Source organism: Polypterus senegalus, chromosome 7 (assembly GCF_016835505.1).
Source record: "Polypterus senegalus isolate Bchr_013 chromosome 7, ASM1683550v1, whole genome shotgun sequence".
In the NCBI taxonomy this organism is placed as follows: Eukaryota; Metazoa; Chordata; class Cladistia; order Polypteriformes; family Polypteridae; genus Polypterus; species Polypterus senegalus.
This window is the reverse complement of record NC_053160.1, coordinates 44,802,847-44,820,420: the sequence shown is the minus strand read 5'-3', so window position 1 is coordinate 44,820,420 and position 17,574 is coordinate 44,802,847. Positions and strand designations below refer to the sequence as shown.

General features: G+C 42.6%; 1 protein-coding gene across 1 annotated transcript in view; it reads right to left on the bottom strand.

The window, feature by feature from the left end:
* Window positions 1-5,552, bottom strand: part of cnot6l (CCR4-NOT transcription complex, subunit 6-like) — a 36,481-nt gene extending 30,929 nt beyond the window's left edge. The window contains exon 1 of the mRNA XM_039757936.1: window positions 5,022-5,552. The gene's annotated coding sequence lies outside the window, so the exon portion shown is untranslated. The remainder of the gene's footprint in view (window positions 1-5,021) is intronic.
* Between the last annotated feature and the right edge of the window lie 12,022 nt (window positions 5,553-17,574).

The following is a 17,574-nucleotide window of genomic DNA, read 5'->3' as shown; positions in this document are numbered from 1 at the left end:
CAGGATGAATCCGTGCTTTTATGTTGTTGATGTCAAATTCTTACCCAACCAGCCGAACGTTGAGGCAGAAATTGAGACTCATCAGACCAGGCAATATTTTTCCAATCTTCTAGTGTCCAGTTTTGGTAAGCCTGTGCGAATTGTACCCTCAGTTGCCTGTTCTTAGCTGACAGGAGTGACACCCGGTGTGGTCTCCTGCTGCTGTAGACCATCTGCTTTAAGGTTCGACATGTTTTGCATTCAGAGATGCTCTTTTGCATACCTTGGTTAGAAAAAGTGCTTATCTGAGGTGCTGTTGGCTTTCTATCAACTCGAACCAGACTGGCCATTCTCCTCTGCCCTCTGGCATCAACAAATTATTTTCACCCAGAGAACTTCAATGTACTGGATATTTTCACTTTTTTGTACAATTCTCTGTAAACTCTAGAGATAGTTGTGTGAAAAAAATCCCAATACTTGAACAGTTTCTGAAACACTCAGTCCAGCTTATCTTGCACCAACAACCGTGCCACATTCAAAGTCACTTAAATCACCTTTCTTCCCCATTCTGATGCTCAGTTTGAAGTCATCTTAACAACGTCCACATGCCTAAATGCATTGAGTTGCTGCCATGTGATTGGCTGATTAGATATTTGTGTAAACAAACAGTTGAACAGGTGTACCTAATAAAGTGGCTGGTGAGTGTGTGTATATATATTATATACCAGTAACAGCACCCTGCACAATAATATGCAGTGAATACACTTGACTTGAGCATTCTTAGTTTTCATCCTCTTTCTCTGTATGTTTAACATTCATTTGCTCAGATGTTGATGTGCTTGCTGCTTCTTGAGCAACTCTTCTTTTCTCCACCCTAGCAGCCCGCTTCTTCTCTTCTTTCGTCTGCATCTTTTCGTGTTAAAACCGATTAAGTCAGTGTTTGTGTTTCAAATACTTAGTACATTTTCACTTAAGCTGGCACTTTAAGATATAAAGAGGTGGGGAAAGTGACAGCGAAGGTGGTAGGGATGAGAACAGTACCCATACACAAGCTCCACATGGCCGCCTTGCTGGCCACTGCCGAGAGTTGATTCTACAATACAATAAAAAGAGGAATAACCTTGGAGGTCATTCACCACCCTGAAAGTGGATAGTAGACGTCACGTAGTATATGTGTACCAAATCTCAGGTTAATAGTTCAAAATGGTTTGCGAGCTACAGGTGATTTAAAATTCTGGATATATATAAATAAACAAACAAACAAATTTCCCCATGGGGACAAATTAAGTTAATTCTACGTATCTTCCGAGTACAAACATCAGTACAACTGTGATAAAAGAAATTAAATTAAGTTTAAATGCTACAGCTAAATATTCTGTCTTTTTAATTCTGATATAGTTTAGTACATCCACAGTCCTCTCATTCCAATAAACATAGCCTTAAGAAGTAGAGGCACTGTCAAATCCACAAACTGACAACTTTATTATAAAATTTCAGTTTTTATAAAATATGAAAGAGACTTTCTATAAAGTATGCAGTACAATACAGTACTGTATTAGCTTTAAAAATGATCAAATATTACAATTACCTATTTGTTGCAAATGTGAAAACTGGAAAGTGTAGAATTTCCCCCAGATGCCCTATTGTTGGCATAACCGGAAAAAAGTGTCTAATTGAGAGAACACAAATGTGGAAAAAAAAAAAACTGAAAAAGTAGTTGTGAGGTGCATCTGTGCCTAATTAATTATAGAATTAAGGGACGTTGTAGGCTACCCTTAACTGGACTTATTTATCTGAGAAAAAATAGCAAAACTAAAAATTAGATACTGGTGATTCTTTAAAATGCTGTTACACAACGAGGTGAGCCCCTTGAATTCTGGTGGCATTTTTGCTCATGTACTACGATAAGCATTTGTTCAGGTTGAAAGGTAACCAAGGCTAGACTGTGAAATCTGCAGGGGGTATCCAAAGATGACACCACAGCCAGAGCCACCCAGCACTTTAAAACAGAGCTGTGATAATTACATTTTCATGGACTTCCAGCATTTCTTGATCAACTGGTAATTAACTTGCCTAAATCATATAAAAAATTATTTGCTTTTATATGGACATTTCTACCAATTATGCCTTAATGCTTTTCATTTCATTCCTTCCGATATGCCGGTTTAGAACACATGCATATTGTACGCAAATTTTTGCATCACTTGGCAACATCAGATAAATTAATTTGTGGTGTATAAACGTTTGAAATCTAATTTCAGTTGTGTTACTGCTGGTGATGCAGTACATCTAACACTGTACATTACATTAGCAGTTCATCATAGTTTCAGTGTTAAATTGTACCAGTGAAACAAGCGGACCTAAGGTCCTAAAGTAAAATGCTACAAAAGGCTAGACGTAAAACACAGTAAACTCTATGCCTGTCATTTGCAAAGTGAGAACAGACTTGATTATCAATTCTGAACATGTATGTACCATGTTCTAGTGGATTATCAATAGATGGGTTTGCGGGAACTGTGCTTTAATTACAATAAACAGCTGCCCACTGATAAAGCATGCACTAGATTGCTACTACCTATAATTTTTTGATTTTTCAGAACATATCATAAGCTTTCAATTAACAGCAAAAGCAAGGTTATAGTCCCATTAGTTCATGAGTAATCGTGTATATATACACATACAGATGCTATTGTCTGTCTGTGTATTTATTTATATATATATAAATATATATATATATATATCTCACACACACAATATGTATTTAGTTTACAAAGCACACCATTTTACAATACACTTCCAAAGTTTTCATATTACACACAGATTAAATTTAAATAGTTTTTAGTAAGGCTAACTAGATTAGATTAATATGCTAAAATATCATTATTGTCTCTGTTGGATTTTGAATGCCGAGTATAACTGTGCACTAATGATAGGTTTCCTTTACTGTGTATCCCTCAGTAAAATATGGATCATTATTACAGTATGCTAAAACATTGCTATTGTCACTGTTGGGTTTTGAAAACTTAGGGTAAACACTTGTTCACTAATGAAAAGTTTCCTTTATTACACACTGCTCAGTAAAATAAAGATCATTATTATATTCTGTAACAAAACTAAACATACTGTTTTCCAATTGTCTTTCTGTTTATATTAAAACTTGAGAAGGAACCAGAAATTAGGGAATGTGGTGGTGGGAACTGTGAAGTACTTCATCTTACACCACAATAAAGAATGCATTTCATTTTTTTTTAAGAAAATCACGTCAATATGTTCATTCTAGACAGGGTTGAGGTCCGGACTTGAGGGTTTAAGTTACAGCAAAGTTCTTTTTCTATACAGTTCCTCTTGCTAGACAATAAGGCAGGACTTTCCAAGAAAAGTTTGAAATGGGAGTGGTTTTGGTGCAAACTACAAAATTAGAATGGATGTGGTTTGGACTACATAGAAAGAAATGTCACCAGCAAAATTCTTCCTTTATACTTCAGAAATCTCTCTTCTGTGCTTAACATGGGAAAATATGAAAAACCACTGAGAATGAACATATTCTACCCTACAGGTAAAGATTTTGTAATGCAGTAGCACTGCCATCAAGACAGTTTTACAGTTTTTTTTAACAAGACATTGGCAGTAACGGAGTCGATTTATTTATTCACATTTTTAAAGTGATTGGCCACAATAATGTTTTATATACGTAAATGTAAGCGTATAGAATAGGAGAGGCAGACTGTATTAATCTTGAGAGAACTTTGCAGTAGAAAAGTACAAAACATAAGGCCTTGTGATCACAGATGTCCAAAGTTTCAACATCTATCCATCTGTAGGTACAATTTTTGAACTAAAAGGGAATTCACGACCGCCACTAACTGGTAGAATGTATTCGGGTAACAAAACAGCGTTTACCAAACTTTTCCCTTAACTTCAGAGTGTATTCTGGTGAGCTAATCAAAAACATCAGCAGCACCTTTGCCAAATAAAAAAAAAAATCCGCTTCTCCTTCTTAGCTCAATTATGAAGTGCAGGTTTGTGTAAAGACTGCCACGGGTGCCGAGTTACCTTTCACGTCCAACTGTTTTGCTTCATCTCATTAAATAAAACCAAACTTCAGACATGTTTAATAGCAGGGTACACCATTTATAACAGTAACTCGTTCGATATGAGCAGGAAGGAAGTGGACGAAGGAGCTTAAGAGTGATTTTGTTGTCTCACCTCACAAATTTTGTAATAGATTTTTGTTTAAACGCACAGACAACTATTATAGTGGCAAAAAAACAATTTTATCCAACAGATAAAATTACAGTATGTAGGAAGGCAGTTATTTCGGCTAGGTCCCTTTAACTTCTTACACATGTAACCGTTCGAAATCAAGTAACAGTTAATTAAAACAGCGTAGCGTATAAAGAAGGGTTTTGCAGGGTAAACGTTTTGCGGAGTTGGGAATCTCGCTGTGTGCACCATACACCCAAAATGATCGCGCGGTAATAAACCTACTATGATGGAGCAAAAAAAGACCGACAGATAAAAATGAGATTTTAAGGAGGATCGAGATACTAATCGCGCGTCATTACGCGCTTTCCGAGTAAAGCGAAACACGGTAGGCCCGTCACGCACGAAGAACGGGGGATCAGAATAGCCACGCAACTCTAATTACACGCGTATTTTGCACAAATGTACCGTTCTGCTCGACAGCAACTCCGAATCGAACGCATCTGTTTGGGTGGAAAACTGTCAGAATTCTCCCGCGAGTTTCGATTTTTCCAGCGTGCGCGCAGGTGGTAAAGTATGAGAAAGCAGAGGCCTGGGCCTTGCTTGGCAACGCTTACGGCACTTCAGAACTCCCCTTTCTGCGAGCACACGCAAGCGATCGGTTAAAATGCGAGGAGCCGAGAAATTAAACGGAACGGAAAGAATAAGGAGGTGCAATTCCTACACCACCACCACCAACAACAACATTAGCAGTAACAACAATCCCCATACTGTCTCGCGTAACGGAGGAGGTCGGCGCCTGCGGCCTGGAGCGATTAGACGCGTAAGACCGGGTTTACCTGCATTCAGTAAGCGGCCGAGAGGTTACGAGAAGGAGGTTAAAGACATGCAGACTCCACGCCGGTACTGTACTCCTGAGAGGCTGAAGGAAGGGCGACGACGATCATCATGGCTCCTGCTCATGTAACCCCTTCTGCCCTCCCTCCTACACACGCTCTCTCTCCCGAAAACACACCGTTGTGCTCTCACACGCGCTGCCTGTCTATGGAACTGGGAGGGGAGAAGAAGCCAACGGCAAAAAGTTTCTCTGAATCACTGTCCTGCCATCTGACGCACAAGCAGCAAGTGGCTCGTAAAGTGTGTAGGTGTTTGTAAGCAATTGCACACGTGTCTGCCGCCGGCTTTCATTGTGTTTCTAGATGACAAGATTCAAAGATTGTAAATTTCCTACGTATTTCAATAAAGGAAGGACCGACCGTTTTAATCCAAGTACAGCATAGACCTTGCAAATCGTATGATTTCCATTATAAATGCTCTTAAATGGAAAATCTCTTTGGCAGTTTTTGAAGGGTGAAACCATTAGTCCATATTCCAGCTGCACCTTATTTTTTATTTAATAATAGGGCTAGTTAAGGCCATTGTGACCAAATTTTCGAAGTCTCAAACCTGGTCACTTCTGTAGGTCGTCATGGATCTAAAACGGGACAGAACTGCTTAAGCCAGCGAGTGTGTTAGACGAAAATAGCACGGGTTTTCTTTTGAGATGCATTGAGATATTGATTGTCACACATGAAATATACTTCTCTATACACTTGCAAATTTGGTTCTAAAACAAAAAAGTGATGGGGGAGTCCCACGACTTTTCTGTTTGGTGCTTGTGCACTTCCAAGGTTGCAAAACTCGTGCCATATTTCTATTAACTGAATTTTATATCCATTTTTGTTATCAACCAGCTTCACGTTTTGATTGAGAAAATTCTTTTTTTAATACTAACAGGATAGGTAGTATAGTTGTGTCTTTTTAAGAACATAAAGAAAATGACAGTGACAGTTTGACATCTGTGGCAGAGGGACAGGCACTGAGCAGGCTCCTGTCAATCATGGAAAATCCACTGCATCCGTTAAACGGTATCATCTCCAGGCATAGGAGCAGCTTCAGCAGCAGACTGCTGTCACCGTCCTGCTCCACTGACAGACTGAGGAGATCGTTCCTCCCCCACACTATGCAACTCTTCAATTCCACCCGGAGGGGGTAAACGTAACTTAACACTATACAAAGTTACTGTCTGTTTTACCTGCATTTTTATCACTCTTTAATATTGTTTTTTATCAGTATGCTGCTGCTGGATTATGTGAATTTCCCCTTGGGATTAATGAAGTATCTATCTATCTAAAAAGAATGAATGGCTACTGGTATGATGAGCTATAATACCATTACTCATATGTCAATCCAGGATTTCAAACAAGCCTATTTTAAAATTTAAGTTAATAAGGCAACCAACTTTGTCATGTCCACCTGTACTCATCCTTTCAGTTTAAAGCTCTAGGTAATGCCACAAGCCTGAAGATTTAAATTCCTAAGACCTGGAAGAAATATATTTTTAAGAACTTTTTTTATTCTTAGTAATTAATGTTGAATTGTAAAACACAATGTGCATAGGTGTGATTGGGCCCTGATAAACTCTAACTTCAAATATACTGTTGAAATTCAGTATTCCTATTCTTTGGAATCATAGGTTCTGTGTTTACATTATAACAATATATAGCATTTCTTTAAATCTTTTGGTGTGTGTTATATTATCTGTGCAATGCTGAGGTATATTTCTATAACCTTCTGTATTATATCTGCAAAGTATCTTCAAGAAATAATAAACTTTGGCTAGGGACTGGGAAAAGAGGCTAAATTATACTTGCAAAGGAACTTGTTACATGATTAAACTGATTATGTTCTTAATTACTGCATCTTAACAGAATGTGTCAGTGTGAATATAAACATGCAGAACGTTGTCGGTGTGGATGGCTGTTGTTTGTAACAGAGTTTAATAACGTCATGCCACATTTTTGTGTAGCGTCTTTTATAACTAAAATGAACCACCAAAGTAGTAACAGTGACGAAAATAAAAGCTACAAAATGTCTCGGATGAAACTGGGTACTAGCATGTCTCTCCGTGGGCTTTCCTAACGGTATGCAGAACTCACCTCAGGTCTGTCAGTGTTCAATCAGTGGTTACATTCCAAACTTATCCTTTCTTTCCTCTGTTTTCTTAAGCTAAAATGATAACTTAATTCTGAAAGTTCTGTAGCAACTGTACTAACCCTTATTGCCAGCTGTACGTCTAATCTAGCATGATATTTCATGTTTACTTGTTTGTACTGAATAGTTTTGTATCTTATTATAAATGTGCCTTTTTATTATACTGTAAAATGCCTCTAAATGAAGAATGCTACATAAAATAAATTTTAAGTAGTCCAGGTGTTTTGTTTTTTTTTTCCTCAAGGCTGTGGCGACAACTTGTGATGAAAGCCCCATTCTGGGACCAAAACATTTTTTCTGCAGAGTTTGAGGCAGATCCCTTCTCTCTTATTCTGTTCTTTTTCTTACCATATCTGGCCACATGATGTTTTAATGCTCCCCACCTTACTGAAATATTTTTTCTTCTATAGAAATATATATCATTTTTTAAACCACTATTCTCTATTTCCTGTGGTTATAGGCTAGTACTGTACTTTAGAATTTCATGCTCTTTATTATCATTTTACTGTAAAATATATTCATCTGTGTTGTCTTAGTTGATAAATCATTATCAGCCCTTTAGAATCCTGTTTTCATTATGCCAAAAGGTATGCATACACTGCATTAATATTCTTCCACTTTTTTAGGAAGTGGGATATGATGGAGGTTGGGACTCAGAGTCAATTGATTATCTTCTCATCCTTTGTAGTTTAAATGCCACTCAATGACGTGAATATTTGTAAAGTTTCAAATAATCTATGAAGATCCCTGCCGTTTAAATGTTTCACTATATCTTAAAAATATTTTAGCACTTGCCTGTGTTTTTTGTAATGAAGGTTTTAGCAAGACTTTTAATCATCTCCAAATCATGCCTGAGATGTAACGGGAGCACATTTTATATCACTTTTGAGCAGTAGGGAGGTTGTTTTTAATCCAAGATAATCAATAATATTCAGAAATGAGGTAACATAAGTACAAGTTAAGTAAAAGGAAACGCAAACCCTGCTGTCTTTCTAAAAAGGTCACCATGTCTATGAGATGATGTGGCCGGTCCACTTTACCATCACATAATTTTACAAAAACTCCCCATTTCACAAGTAACTGTTAGTTTATTTTGGCCTCTCCTACACTTGGCAGTTAAGTGCTTGCTTCTGACTTCCTAACTCTATGCTCATTATGGCTCCGCACACAAGTTAGCTATATCCTCCTACCACCTGGTTATACAGTTGTGCTTGAAAGTTTGTGAACCCTTTAGAATTTTCTATATTTCTGCATAAATATGACCTAAAACATCATCAGATTTTCACTCAAGTCCTAAAAGTAGATAAAGAGAAACAAGTTAAACAAATGAGACAAAAATATTATACTTGGTCATTTATTTATTGAGGAAAATGATTGAATATTACATATTTGTGAGTGGCAAAAGTATGTGAACCTTTGCTTTCAGTATCTGGTGTGACCCCCTTTTACAGCGATAACTGCAACTAAACGTTTCTGGTAACTTTTGATCGTTCCTGCACGCTGGCTTGGAGGAATTTTAGCCCATTCCTCTGTACAGAACAGCTTCAACTCTGGGATGTTGGTGGGTTTCCCCACATTAACTGCTCGCTTCAGGTCCTGCCACAACATTTCGATTGGATTAAGGTCAGGACTTTGACTTGGCCATTCCAGAACATTAACTTTATTCTTCTTTAACCATTCTTTGGTAGAACGACTTGTGTGCTTAGGTTCGTTGTCTTGCTGCATGTGGACAAACCAGAAGACTATTGGAAGAATGTTTTGTGGATGGATGAGACCAAAGTAGAACTTTTTGGTTTAAATAAAAAGTGTTATGTTTGGAGAAAGGAAAAACACTGCATTCCAGCATAAGAACCTTATCCCATCTGTGAAACATGGTGGTGGTGGCGGTATCATGGTTTGGGCCTGTTTTGCTGCATCTGGGCCAGGACAGCTTGCCTTCATTGATAGAACAATGAATTCTGAATTATAGCAGAGAATTCTAAAGGAAAATGTCAGGACATCTGTCCATGAACTGAATCTCAAGAGAAGGTGGGTCATGCAGCAAGACAATGAAACTTGTGGGCTATTGATCTGCTCCGTTAAGTAGCAGAGGGGCTTGTTAATCAGTTTCTGCTGCTTTGGTGACTAGAAGGGCAACAATGAGACGAAATTTGCCATAGAATACCAGAATTGGCAGGTCCACCATTGTTGCGCTGTGCTTTTCACAGATGAGAGCAGGTTCACCCTGAGTACATGTGACAGACGTGAAAGGGTCTGGAGAAACCGTGGAGAACGTTATGCTGCCTGTAACATCGTTCAGCATGACTGGTGTGGCAGAGAGTCAGTAATGGTATATCTCGGGGGGCATATCCATGAAGGGACGCACAGACCTCTACAGGCTAGACAACGGCACCTTGACTGCCATTAGGTACCAGGATGAAATTCTTGGACCCATTGTCAGACACTATGTAGCTTATGTCATGAGGGCAACCCTCATGTCTTAATTTAAAATATACTAATTAAGTTATCTTAATTTTATAATAATAAAATCTTATATCTCAGTTCCAGCTAATTCAAAACTCAACTGCAAGAGTCTTGACACGAACCAACAACAGCGAGCACATCACACCCATCATGTGGCACCTTCATGGCTCCCTGTGTCTTACAGGATTAAATGTCAAATTCTGTTATTAACCTGCCCACTAAAGTCCTCTCATTCTGTGCCCCACACTAACCTGCACTCTGTGGGTGACAGCAGGGCCTTCAGCTGTATTGTGCCCAGACTTTGGAATGACCTCCTGAAATTAATGATATCAGCTGACTCGCTTCATTTGTTTTTAACTCATTTGTTTAGGAAGACATTAAACAGACCTGACATTCTGCACCTTCTTTCAGTTTACCCCCTCTATCTGTCCAGGTACTCGGGGTTTGCATTTTCATCACAATTTATGTTATTTGTTCAAAATTTATTTGTAGTATTATATGTTGTATTTTAGTCTGCATTATTGTCTTTTATTCTATTTGAATGTTTTGTATATCCTGTATTTATCTTTATTTAGTGAAGACATTATTTGTAGCCAATGTTTTATCAGTCTTCTTGTTCTTTCTGAATTTTGGGCATAGGATGGGTGCTATATAAATAAATTGTGTTATTAGTATTTTTCTTTTTTTCTTTTGTAGAATATATATTGCTGTTTTCATCACATCCATGTTTTAAAATATCAGATTGGCTTAAATAACAAGTGACAAAAACTAGAGCAGTTCTATATAAGGCAATTAATATATAGCATAATTCAGTGTAGAAAATATATTGCCATTTTCTTCACATACATGTTTTAAAATATTAGACTGGCTTAAATGTTCATTCTAAATTGGTTTAGAACAATACTGCACACATGTATAGTACATTTTAAAAAACGCAATCACTTTTATTATTAACGTTTTACTAAACTCTAACGTGGTGTAAACATTATAATTATATTGTATACTTCGTATCATGAATGTAAACGAAAAACTATTTTCAGTTAACACAGATCGTGATGATTTTAATTTTGTCGACATATTAAATTGATCCCACAGACTGGAACACAACGTAAATGTTAATATTGTAACAACCCGGCAGCAAGCGTTGGCGGAGTGACGCCTCATGGGTAATTTATGTAAATAGTTTGTGGGGAATTTATGGGTAATTTATAAAAAGCTTATTGTATGTCGAAATTTACGTATTGTCATTTGTGTTGTAAATAATGGTGTGTTTGTATTTAATTGGTTGGGTGGGTTTGGGTCATCGCCGTCCGGGGTTATTTATTTTGTAAAAAGTACCAATTTATTGAAATGTGTCTTCGTGCTTGACCTTGGCAATGATGTGGAGCTTTTGTTTCTGACTATCTTCTGTAATAAAAAGATACAACAGGACAGAGCTGTTTATTTGCTAAGATGTTATCTAAGCAAACTACCGAGACACTCGGAGTCGTGCGGTGTATGGGGCACGAGTGTTCTCTTTCTTAAAGAGCTGGGTGCAGTTGCGTGCATGGCGCTGGCAAGCCGCTAACCGACAGCTTCGAGAGGTGCACGGCAGAGTTCGCTCGAAATCTTAAAGACTCCTCCACGGGTCGCTACATTGGTGTCAGAAGTGGGAGACCAGGCTGTTTAGAAGACGCCGTCATGGAACAGAGTCTTGAAGAAATAGAGCGTGCCATCTCGGAAAATAGCGTTATGTTGGAGCGCCTGATCAGCAGAACTGCACGGAGAAAAAGGACAAACTGGCCTGAGGGTGCCAGTATTCCCCGGACAGTGTTGCGATCTTCTAGGCACGGCCGGAATGAACCTGTAGCTGCTGCAACGACACCCCAAATCACCAGTCGGCCGGTCCTCCCCACACGGTCACCCGCTAAGCTGCCACGATACAGCGGGTTGACGCCCCTGGAGCCATACCTTGCACAAGTGGATCTGGCTGCTCTTCACAATGGTTGGAGCTGCGAGGAAGCTGCAACACACTTGGCCCTTGCCTTGGAGGGTCCCGCACTTCAGGTACTCATCGACCTGCCGCCTGAGGAGTGTCGTGATCTTCAGGCCCTCACCGATGCTCTCACCCGTCGCTTTGGACAGAGAACCTCAGCGGAACACAACAGGGAGGAGCTGACAAACCGACATCGGCGTGAAGGTGAGAGTGTGGGAGCATTTGCAGCTGACATCAGGGTCTATGACGGAAAGGTTACCCTACTTTCTCGACAGCAGCAAGGGAAGAACTCAGTGTTCATGCTTTCCTGCGGGCCTTACACCAGAGCGTCTCCGTCAGCATGTCTGTCTGCTGTCGCCCAGACATTTGAGTGAGGCACTACGGGAGGCTGAACGGGCTGAAGAGGTACTACAGCTTGGGTCTCCGGCACATCAATCATCACGCCCAAGCCGCTAACGAGCAGTTGGCGAGTGGTAGAAAGGGACCAACCTGAGGGTGTGGAGGTCAGTCGCCCAGCCATCATCATCCCTCCGCAATGACTGCCCTAAAGTGGGCGCTGTGGGTTTTCAGGTGGACTGTACCTAGACTGCATTATAGACGGACGGCCATGCAGTGCCTTAGTGGACACGGGTCCACTATTTGTCTATTACAGAGAGGAGTGTTGCCCAAACAGCTGGTCCTCTTCCAAAAGACTGGACTCCTTCTAACATCGAACTGCGACGGTTACGGGTGAACGGACAAAATGCCGGAAAGAAACTATTGACTGTAGTAGTAGGGACGAGCCAGACCAGCCACGAATTCTGGCTCATGGACATTAAAGACAAATGCATAATTGGGTTAGACTTGCTGGCCCACTGGGGAGCATGTGTTGATGTGTCCAGGGCCATCCTCGCGTAGGTAATGAGACTGTGTCGCTCCAATCGGGCTGGAATCATCCTGGAAGGGCTGTTAGCTTGGATTTGCCTGGACACCACGGCTCACCGGCTCTCGACCGTTGTTCGGAAGATGCAGGGACTGAAGAGGACCCCCAGGAGAGTATTGCAGCTCAGACCAGTGCTCCCCAACGGTTTTCCTCACACGACCACCCATCCACTGAGACGGTTGCTGCTGTGGAGGAATTGGGCCATCGAGTGGTGAACAGCTGAGCACGCCACAGCAGGAGCAACTCCAGAAAGTATTGAACGACTTTGTGGACATTTTGCGGCTCGAGAAGAGGACTGCACCAGAACCTCGTTAGTCAAACACCACATTGACACTGGCCACGCCGCCCCCATTCGGTTGCGCCCCCACAGATTGCCTCTTGCAAAACGCCAAGCTGCCGAAGAATTGATTCGCGAGATGGTAACCAACGACATCATTGAGCCTTCTGACAGTCCTGGGCCGCACCCATGGTCATGGTGCGGAAGAAAAGGGGTTGGCGCCTTGTGTGGACTTTCGAAATTAAATGCAGTCACTCGAAAAGACTCTTACCCATTGCCTCGCATCGATGATGCATTGGACTATGTGGCTGGATCCCGTTGGTTCAGCACTTTGGACTTGCGCAGTGGATATTGGCAGGTAGAACTGGCAGCAGAGGACCGACCCAAAACTGCATTCACCATCGGACAAGGGCTGTGGCAGTTTAAGGTAATGCCGTTTGGACTTTGTAATGCGCCGCCACTTTGAAAGACTAATGGAGCGGGTCCTAAAGACATTCCCCGAACCCGTTGTGTGGTCTATTTAGATGACCTGCTGATTCATGCCAGAGACTTTGACCAGGCGGTGCACAATTTAAGGGAGGTCCTGACCGCCATTCGTAGCGCCGGGTTGCGGTTAAACCCTGAGAAATGCAATCTTCTCGCCCGACAGACTCAGTTTCTAGGGCACGTAATCAGCGAGTGGGGTGGCTACAGACCCGCGAAGGTGACTGCCGTGAGCAACTGGCCCCACCAGCCAATATCACTGAACTGCGGAGCTTTTTGGGTTTAGCCTCCTACTACCGAAGATTCGTAAAAACTTTGCACCATTGCCAGCCCTTTGCACCGACTAACGAGTAAGGGCCAACAGTTTGGGTGGACGGAGGATTGCACAGCCGCCTTCCAACAGTTAAAGGCTGCCCTCGTCAGCGCGCCTGTCCTGGCGTACCCTGACCCCAACCAACCTTTTGTGGTGGACACTGACGCTAGCAATGTGGGGATTGGGGCCGTGCTCTCACAGAAGGGGGAGGCTGGAGAAAGAGTGATAGCTTATTACAGCTGCAGCCTCAGTCGACCGGAGAGGAATTACTGTGTCACTCGGCGGGAACTGTTGGCAGGGATCCTAGCGTACGGCACTTTCGGCCCTACCTATTGGGCACTAGGTTCACACTGCGGACTGACCATGCTAGCCTCACCTGGATGTTGAATTTCAGGCAACCAGAGGGCCAGGTGGCAAGGTGGATGGAGATTCTACAAGAATATGACTTTGAGATACAGCACCGACCGGGACGGCAGCATGCCAACGCTGATGCCCTCTCCAGGCGTCCATGCCTCAGCAATGAATGTCGATATTGCCGCCGACAGGAAGAAAGGGGGCTGGGGCCATCGTCGCATCCGCAAGGATAGATGACACTGTTGGAGTGGAGCCGTACACTATTGACCAATTGAGGCAGTTACAGGCGAACGATCAAGCACTAGAAAAGGTAAAGGGCTGGTTGGAGACACAAGAACGTCCCGACTGGCAAACCGTGTCGTCACAGGGGCCTGAACTCAAAATACTCCACTCTCAGTTGGGCAACTTGGAGTTGCACGATGGCGTAATCTACAGGCGGTGGCAGCACCGGGAGGAATTGACCGCTACAACTACTGGTTCCCCAGGCTTTGCGCGCCGAGGTCCTCCGATGGGTCCACGGAGCGGCTGGATCCGGACTACGGAACGCTAAGACAGTGCGCCGACTACGGCAGCGGTTTTATTGGCCCGGTGTCGGCAAGACGCAGAGCTACACGCCCACTGCTGTGACGCGTCTGCACTGCACAAAAGGACCTGGTCAACGTTCTCACGCGCCATTGCAACGATACCTGGTCGGGCACCCATGGAGAGAATTGGCGTGGACATACTGGGTCCTTTTCCTGTAACGGAAGCCGGAATCGCTACGCTTTGGTAGCAATGGACTACTTTACCAAATGGCCAGAGGCGTATGCAGTTCGGATCAGAGTGCCCCACAGCTGCCCAAAACTCGTGGATGAAATGTTCACTCGATTTGGAGTTCGGACGAGCTCCACAGCGATCAGGGGCGGAACTTCGAGAGCCGTGTGTTCAAGGAGGTGTGTCAGCGACTGGGGTGAAAAGACCCGACCACCCCTTCACCCACAAAGTGATGGATTGGTCGAGCGATTTAATCGCACCCTGGCCACTCAACTGGCAATTCTGACCAGTCAACACCAGCGGGACTGGGACCAACATTTGCCTTTGGTCCTATGGGCATATCGGACAGCAGTGCAGGAGTCGAGCCAATGCACGCCAGCGGGCTGATGTTTGGAAGGGAACTTCGCGCGCCGGTGGATTTAGTGTTTGGCTCACCCCTGAGCCTGAGATTATTGGTGGGCCCGAAATGGATTATTTTAGACGGCTAAAAGAGCGGCTGGACACCGTTCATCGACTGGCCAGGGAGGCCCTGGAGGGAGCTGGAGCACGCCAAAAACGGGCTTACGACTCACGGGCTCATGGCCCGACGCTGAAGCCAGGGGACAAAGTGTGGGTATTTTGCCCAACGAAACGGGATTGTCCCCAAAACTAGCCCACCATTGGCAAGGACCGGAGAAATATTGGACAAAATATCGGAGGTAGTTTTCCGAGTCCGAATGCCTGGACGAGGCAGACGGGTGGTGCTGCACAAGGACCGTTTAGCACCATACCACCCACTGGCCCCAGAGCAACAACAACTTGAAAATATAAGCGGTTCTCCAACCTCCACCCCGGCACCGAGTCAGACAGTGACAGGACTGAGCCCGACACAGTGATGGCACCTCCGGCAGGACAAAGCGTATCCGTCGACGGCCAGGACATTTACGTGATTTTATCTGTGATGAGTAGGGTTGTGGGGACACTAACCCTCTTAGGAGGGGGCTGTGTAACAACCCGCAGCAAGCGCTGGCGGAGTGACGCCTCATGGGTAATTTATGTAAATAGTTTGCGGGGAAATTATGGGTAATTTATAAAAAGCTTATTGTATGTCGAAATTTACGTATTGTCATTTGTGTTGTAAATAATGGTGTGTTTGTATTTAATTGGTTGGGTGGGTTTGGGTTATCGTCCGGGGTTATTTATTTTGTAAAAAGTACCAATTTATTGAAATGTGTCTTCGTGCTTGACCTTGGCAATGGCCACGCAATAATGTGGAGCTTTTGTTTCTGACTATCTTCTGTAATAAAAGATACAACAGGACAGAGCTGTTTATTGCTAAGATTTTATCTAAGCAAACTACCGAGACACTCGGAGTCGTGCGGTGTATGGGGCACGAGTGTTCTCTTTCTTAAAGAGCTGGGTGCAGTTGCGTGCATGACGCTGGCAAGCCGCTAGCCGACAGCTTCGGAGAGGTGCACGGCAGAGTTCGGCTCGAAATCTTTAAAGACTCCTCCACGGGTCGCTACAATATTGTATTTCACAGAAATGATCCGTATTGTTTAGTTTGATGTATGACACGACGTGATGGCAGAAACCCTCTAAACTTCCCAATGATGCGTATTATTTGGTCTCTTGTACTGTTTTTCCTTCTCATTTTAATCGCTTAATTTCTGAACGCGTCCTTGACCCGGCGTTACTTTCCGGGCTTTGCCGAGACCTGCCGAAACCTTCCAAAAGTAATTTTACGAAGTCAGTCCTGAAACGACGGAGACGTCACTTCCGGGTCCACAACTGCGGTGATGTATGGTGCTGTGGCTCTGCAAGTGGATGTTATTGTGCTGGGGGATCTGATGAGATTCACAATTCCTACTTTTTGGGACTCCCGACTGACCCGAAAGTACCTCCATCGGGCTACGCCCTATCACCTAAACACTCCTGAGTCCAAAATAAGAGAGACCACTTGACCTCACCCAGATCAGTCAGAGTTAGGTGGGAAGTGGACAAAACTTGCCTGAAGGAGTGGAAGGAGAGAAGGAAACTGAGAAGAATGTTTGGTTTATGTGGTTTCTGAAACTTTTGTTTAAGGTATTCTTGATAATAAACTTTTTTAATTATATCGGGACTTGTTTGTGATGTTGTGTCTGGGGTTTGGGGTGCTGCAACACCCCCTGGTGGTCACTATATCAATCTTATGCAAGTGTGTATTGTTTACTTTTTGTATACTAATTAATCATTACTATTATCTCATTTTAATTAGTTCTTTTGTTGTAACTTTGAGACCTTGTAAAGCACTTTTAGCTGCATCCTTTGTATGAAAATATACTATAGAAGTTTTGTTCATGTTGGATTACGTTCTCACGCACTCCCCCCTGCTCGAGACAAAACGGGTTTAATTCTCTGAGTCTGTCAAGAGTATGACATGTTCTTAACTCCTGGGGTGCACTTGGTTGCTCTCCTCGGGACAGTTTAAAGTGCTGCATGTCTTCTAGCTTGGTGACCAGAACTGCAGATTCTCCAGATGTCGTCTCACAAATGCATTATATAGCCCGAGGATGACATCGCTTGATTTATACTCATCAATTTTTACGATATAACCTAATATTTTATATGCATTTTTAATTGCTTCTCCACATTTCTTAATTAAAATGTGACAACAAAATCTCCCAGATCCTTTTCAGAGGTTGCTTCCGGTGGAACATTGCGTTCCTTATAATTGATTTTCCTTTTGCCCACGTGTAGCACTTTGTACATTAAACTGCATTTTACAAGTGTTCGCACAGTTCTCCTGCTTGTCCAAGTCTGTCTGAACTGTTTTTGCTTCTTCCTTAGGGTCTACCTTT